General features: G+C 37.1%; 1 pseudogene; it reads right to left on the bottom strand.

The window, feature by feature from the left end:
• Positions 1 to 1,129: 1,129 nt before the first annotated feature.
• Positions 1,130 to 3,284, bottom strand: LOC123253471 (annotated as a pseudogene).
• Between the last annotated feature and the right edge of the window lie 4,204 nt (positions 3,285 to 7,488).

Raw genomic sequence — 7,488 nt, 5'->3', positions numbered from 1 at the left:
AGGTTCAATACTGATATTACTTCATTATCTATGGCATCTTTTAACATAATATCCCTTCTTCGTTCATCTCTTTTAATTAAATCTATTATAGCTTTAACTTTGAGATTATGATTGCTTACTCTTACTCTTTTTGCACCAAGTCAGACCGTGATAAATTCTACTCTGGCCTTTTATTTTTACGTCTATCTCTCATTTTTATTTTATTTTATTTTCAAATATCTCACCTTTTACTTTGTGACTATCCTAATTTTACCCAACTTCCAAAATTAAAAAACAACAAAAATACCCCAGCAATTCACCAAAAGAACTCTTAATGTAATTGATTGATTGATTTGATTTTAAACCCTTAACTTCTGTGTATTGGATCCTACCTGGAGGAATGGTAAGGGTGGGCAATGGGGGTCAAGTGACTTGCCCAGGGTAACACAGCTGGGAAGCATCTGAGGTCGGATTTGAACCTAGGACTTCCTGTCTGTAGGCCTGACTCTCAATCTACAGAGCTACCCAGCTGCCCCCACTTAATGTGATTTAAAAACAACGAAACAAACCAAAAACACCTTACTTTCTGCCTTCTGTAAGGCTCTAAGACAGAAGGGAAAAGGCTAGGCAATTGGGGTTAAGTGAGTCACACAGTAAGGAAGTATCTGAAGCTATATTTGAACTCCAACCCTGGCACTCCATCCACAGTGCCACCTAGCTGCCCCTTAATATGTGCTGTTTATAGCTTTATTCTTAGACTTTCTTTACTTATAAGTCAGCAGCAGTTCCTATTCACCTTCATTTTCTTTTGTGTGTTAAGTAAAGATTTTCACCTATTTTCTCAAATTGACTTACTCTTTAACAGTTTACCAAATTCAATGAGAATGCTGTGTATTTCCTAAACTTAAAAAGTCCTTAATACCGTATTCATTTATTTCAGGGTTTTCAGTTTTCTCATGGAGAAAAAAAATAATTCAGCCATAACTCATCCTTATATTTTGCCCACCTGTTACTTCTACAACTCAGTCTTGGATAGTAAAATCTGGTGGATGTTGTCTTAATTTCTATTGCATGGGGAGGGAGAGATCATCAAGAAAATCTTTAACCATTATGTGGAAAGCCTTGAGAATCCATGCTTTCCTCTCAAGGTTCAATTATTATCTTTTATCCACTCCTGAATCCATTTAATTATCTGATCTAAATTACTCTCTAGATCTTCTGGTACATTGCTTGGCAGCTGGTGTACTATTTCAGGCTTGTAGGAAGCCATGGCTTCTTCATAAAGAATTTGGAAAATTTCACACTGAACATTGCCCTGTAGTTTCTTTACAATGTATCCCCTCTTTTCAAGTCTTGTATATAATACAGAATTATTGGTTTGAAGCACAAAAAAACTATATGAAGCCATCATTCAGGGAAGAAGGCACAGCCATGGTAACTAACGATAACTCCACCACCTTTCATTTTATTTTCTAGCTCATCAACTACTCTGTCTTCAACCAAAATGGGAAATTCATATTCTTCATCAAAGCCGTCATATAGCTGTCCTTCTCCTGCTCAATCAACTACACTAACGTATGTCAGTATTGTTCTTGATGCAAGTTCTTTACTGAGTGTGGTCTTTCCAACCCCTGGTGTAACACCACCAAATTCTATCAACAGGTTAAATACTGAGATGTATATTTAATCAAAATTAACGAGGATTCTAAATACAATCTTAAAAAAATTTATTCAGACAGAAAAGCAATGATTCTGAATTATGTAATGAAGTACAGAAGTGCAATTTAAAACTTTCTTAGATGATCAGAACCATCAGTTCACCGAAATGCTTAACCGAGAGTGGTAAAAACTTTTTGGACTGCCACAAGTTTAATCTACCATTAATCACACTGATGTTAGGGAAAATATTAACTTATCAATCATTAGAACAATACCATTGGCTTATATTTCATAATTAGACCCCTTTTAACAGAGATGGTTCATGAGAAAATTTAAAGCAAAAATTGAATCATTCATGCTGCCTCAGTTCGGCAAGAAAGAATTTTGGAAAGTCAAAAAACATTGCTCCTTTTTTTTCAAAACTCACAGCCTTTTTTCTAATTCATTAGGATACATCTTTGCTAAGAATTTGAATAAGTACTGATGGTATAGTATAAAATTATTGACTACCAGTTAGAAAATGGAATTTCAGTTAATTTTACATGTCCAAAAAAATTTATATTGGAAAAGTTATCTATTAAGACTTGCAGTGTGCGAAATATGGATTTAAATAATCAGGTTTGCCAAAAATGCTTATCAAGCTAAATTTGAGGATTACAAATTATATAGGATACTAGTTCATGATTTAAAAGAAATACTAAATCAGGTATGTAGATTTGTCCTAAGGTATAGAGAGGCCAGACTACAGGTTTTATTCTTTTTTAAGCAGAGGTCTGAAAGAATAACTGGTATATGTAGGAAACATTGTTAAGAAGTTTTAATCAGGGACAACTTGGATGTAGTGAAGTTTAAATTAATATTCATTTGGAAGTGATAAATCATCAAGGTTTTAAAATAATCAGGCAAATTTTTTAAATTCAGTAACAAAAGAGTTAAAGAGTACAAAGGATCTCCAGAAATAATGAGAATTAACCCTAAGGCATCTTCAGTGGTATAATAAGGGTAGAATGGAATTTTACCTGCCGCATTGCTGGAGCCTGTTTCACGTAGGAATAACAGGTGAACCATTACTAGAGCTAAGATAATGAATGGTAGGATAAAGTGGAAGGCAAAGAATCGGGTTAGTGTAGCCTTCTCTATGGAGAAGCCACCTCAAATTCATTGGACTAATGTGCTACCAATGGAGGGAATAGCCGAGAGAAGATTTGTACTGACTGTAGCCCCTCAAATGATATTTGTCCTCGTGGGAGCACGTATCCAACAAATGTGGCTACTGTAACGGTAAGTAAGAGGATTACTGCGATGTTTCAAGTTTCTTTAAATAAATGGGATCCATAATAAATAGCTTGGCCTGTGTGAGGAAAGAAGCATATAAAGAATATGGATGCTCCATTGGCGTGGAGGTTTTGAATAAGTCACCCATAGTTTATGTCTCGGCAAACATGTGCTAGTGATGAGAAGGCACTTAGTGTGTCTGATGTATAAGGTATGGCTAGGAAAAGGCCTGTCAGAATGTGAACAATGAAGCACATACCTAAGAGAGATCCCAAGTTTCATCAAGCTGAAACATTAGATGGTGCTGGTAGATCAGTGAAGAAGTGGTTAATGGTTTCTATAAGTTGGTGGGTTTTTCATAGGTTGGTCATTAGATTTTTGTGGTTGAAATACAACGATGGTTTTTCATGCCATGAGTTATGGGTAGAGTCCATGCTAAAATAATGATAATGATCATGATAATAATTTTTTATTTCTTTGCTATTAATTTTGGGGTTTGTGGCTTTTGCTTCTAAACCTTCTTAGGGCGATTGAGTTTGGTTGCTGGTGGCAGGTTAGATTGTGCAATGGTAGTGTTGTACCCAAATTTTAATACCTAACCCAGGTTCATGGCCGAAGGAAGAATCACACTGACAATGCAATATGCAAGAAGAGGCTCATTCTTTACTAGCAATAATAGCTAGGGTCGCTAGGCAGAGAGGAGTGCCTGAAGGACCCCTTGGAATTCTCAGCCAAGAGTTTATATAGAAATGTTTGGGGAAGGGGGTTGGTACATACATAATTATCAAGGTAGTGTCAGGGACAGGTGGTCAGGAAGCATCTGGGGAGGGGGGTTTCAGGGTCAGGGGTCTGGAAGCACTTGACAAATATACATTAAATAGGCAAATATTGTAAAGCAGGCAAACATAGACAAACATTCCTCAAGAAGGTTAATATTCATCAGATAAGATAGCTTCAGTTTTAGGTTTATGATAGGGGGAGATAAGGAAGACTGTACTGGGAAACCTTGGGGGCTGAGGGTAGCTTGCCCAGGTCAGAAATAGTTCAGTAGACTGCCAGACTGATTTTTAAATCCAACATTCCCTTCTTTTTCTTTTGATCCTGAGGAATCATCCTCAGGTGGTCCTTTAAAGATTGGTGACAGCACAGGCCATATCAAGGGTGGGGGTTGTCAGGCAATACTGATGCAGGACCATAAGCTAAAAGGTGTTAATTCATTCCTTTATAAAAGCTGCTAGGCAGTTAAGAATAAGGGGAAGGGTACATAGTGGAAGCAAAGGAATTTTCCTGCCTATAGTTTGCCTGAAAAACTTTTTTCACTATGGGGGTACAATGTTCTATGCTGTTTCTGGGGTACAATGTCCCACAATGTCCCATGCCGTCTCCCCTCCCCTCCTCCAAATGTCTAAGGGAAGAGGGTCGATGGTTTCAATCTTCTGTAGCTTCTTCAAGCTGAGAAGGGGCGTAGAATCTCTGAGAGGGGGAACAGGAGGAGGAGCTGTGGGCACAGGGCCTTTAGAGGCACCTCTGCAGCGAATGCCAGGGTCCTGAAGGCTTGGAGACCAGAGACTGTTTCCCCAGACTGACAGACAGGTCACAAGGGGGAGCATCCATCCCTAAGGCAGAAGTATAGAACCTAGGACCAGGGCAAAAACTAGAACACCAGATACAAAAAAAGAAAATTAGCACAATAGAAACTGATACTAAACATTAACATTTGGGTATCTTAGCCAACCAACAGATTTTATCCCCAGAAATCATCCTCTGACAGGAATTAAACCTTTTAGGAAATTTGATCCCTAAGCTGTTTGCAGAGCTGGCATGTGATGTTTCTGTTAAAAAATATATATCATTTTGCAAAGCCCCCATTAATATGGCATCTATAACTACTTGAGGAACAATATTTTACTGATAAATTTCTTTATCCCAGATCCTGGAGGAAATCCAGAAAGCCCTGGGTTATTTCTAGGGTCAAGATCTGAACTTCAGCTGTGGTAAATTAAGGCTGCAAGCTACAAGTCATCTATCACTAAACTTCACCTACTTCTTAAAGTGTGTTCCCTAACAATTTGATAATTTTCAATTATTAACCTAATAGGTTGTTTGGGGAGATGGAAACATTAATTTACAATTTGCATTAAGTGCTGATTATGGGAATTTGCTCCAAAAAGGGAAGGCAGATAGGAAAGCATTTCCTCACGTCCCAAGGGACACATAGTGAGGGGCTCCATGTGTAGGCCAAAGCTGTCACTGGCTCATGCCATCCTTGTGTCACTCAAGCATTAGTAGCCTAGATGGTCAGAAGAGGTCCAGTCCAAGTTGAGCCCTAGAATTGCCTCTCTAACCATCACAGAACATTCTCTGTCTTTTGCACTATATCACCACTGGATCCCAGAAGCCTTTTCCTTCCTTAAAAGATAAGTCTTTCCCATTACAGCTCAGAGAAAATCTGCTAAGCAGCAGTCTGAAAACCATTTCCATACCCTCAAACAAGCCTTTCACATCCCTACCAGGCTGATCACTCAGTTATTCTTACATACTTTGGCAATAATTAACATATCACACTTTAGTCACAAAACCTGAATTAAGGAACAAGAGTGCTGGATTGAGTAGCTCCACAGTAAATATAAATCAGGGCTGTATCGTCTCCTGTACCTGGGCCATCTGAAAGACTAAGACAAGCCAGACAGGAATCTCTTCAGTGTAACTTTCAAGAGAAATTCCAGAACTATTTATGATTTTCCCAACACCATATACACTAACTTTAGAAATTATCCCTAGGTCAGGGATCCAATTAAAAGAGTAGAACATCTATCTATTCTCTTTCACCTCCCTATCTGTTCTCTTTCATCTCTCCTTCTCTCTCCTTCTTCCTCTCTCTTTTTCCCCTCAAACCCTCTGCTTAAAAAGCAGAACACAACTTCCATTTACCCATCACGAATCTGCATACTCAGGACATCCAAATCTCTCTTTCTTCTGTATTCAAACACAACACACCTTACCTCTTCACTTTCTCTGACTCTCTATTACCATCACAAAAACAAACATACCATTTGGTATCCCTTCAAATACTAATCAATAACTCCCAAGAATTGAGACACTATAACTTTAGCATAGTGCTCGTTATAAGATTCAGTTCATAGTACAAATTGGTAAACTGAGGTAACCACTGAGTATTGAACAAAACCCATGGTACAGTCAGGTTTACAATGAGCTTTTGCTTACATTCAAACAACACTTAAAGCACATGTTTTAGCAACAATTTACATAAAAATCATACTTAAAGGAATATCATAAAGCATGTAATATTACAGGGTCTATTTTCAATTACAAGATTTGAAACCTTTTAAGCACTGTAAACCTTAAAGCAAGCCTTTTGACCAGCAGGCTGCTTATCTATTTTCAAGAGCAGGGAGTCAAATTTAATAATGAAGTTAGTCAATTTTAATACACTGAGATGAAAAACCATTTATGATAACTTTAAACCTAAAAAAATATTTTTGATCAATTTAAACAGATACACCTCTGGCCATACCTTGATAGCCTAAACCCAGAGGATCTCAGACAGACCCCCCACTCACTAAATGCCTGAGTGCAAGGAGTCATGTCCACGCTCTTTGAAAAGGATACTTCTAAGCTAAACTTGGAGTCCTCTCATCCTCAGGGCCTCCTTCCCAAACCCAGGGGTTCACCATTTGCACCCCTATAACAACTGTACTGCTAAAAAAAGAACCTGTTTTACAAGATATCCATGACTTTTCTATCAGCTTTTACTTGCTTGAACATCTCTTTAAAACTCTGAAGTATACAATTAAAATATCCTCATCTTTAAACTCTTTAAGATCTTATGTACTGTGTTGCTATATCAGTTCCTAAGTATCAAAGTGGAACAATTAAAAGTATTTCTCTCTTTTCCTTCCTGTTTGCAAGGAAGAGTTTATGAGCAATTTACCCTAAGGCTGCCTGGCTTGATTTAGGTTCTTATGACTTAACAACCTTGTCTCTTATCTCTCTTTACCAAGTGAGTTCACCTGCAATTTAAAATTTAGCATGTACCAAAATCTTCATAATAAATTATTTTCAACAGACTTTAGTTTGAACTCCACAACTTCCAAATAACTTTAAGTCCTTTAGCAATCTTTCAGTATGTAAACAACTGAATTTCAAAGCCATTTACTTTTATTCCTTTCAGACCTCTGTTTAAACAGAATAGAACCTCTAGTTCAGTTTCCTTTTACCTCAAAGCATTGTTTACATAACTGATTAAATTCCATCAATATTATTCTGATTTACCATTTGTCCTAGAATTCACACCTATTATTTCTTTATCAATTACTCTTATTTCCTCTGGCTTCTCTTCCTTTACCATTATTGCAAAAAGAGGAAAGGTACTATATTTAATTGTATGTAATCCTATTAGCTTCTTGGACTGGTCAAATTTTCTCTTGTTAATTTCATACAGTTTGCACATCATATATTCTTAACCTATTGAAAACTTAATTCTCTTTATAGTCCAAATGCATACATATTTTGTATTCATTCATCATTGCTTTCTAGCAATTTGAGTCTAAATGC

This window comes from Gracilinanus agilis, chromosome X, assembly GCF_016433145.1.
Source record: "Gracilinanus agilis isolate LMUSP501 chromosome X, AgileGrace, whole genome shotgun sequence".
NCBI classification, from domain to species: domain Eukaryota; kingdom Metazoa; phylum Chordata; class Mammalia; order Didelphimorphia; family Didelphidae; genus Gracilinanus; species Gracilinanus agilis.
This window is presented reverse-complemented; position numbering and strand designations above follow the sequence as displayed.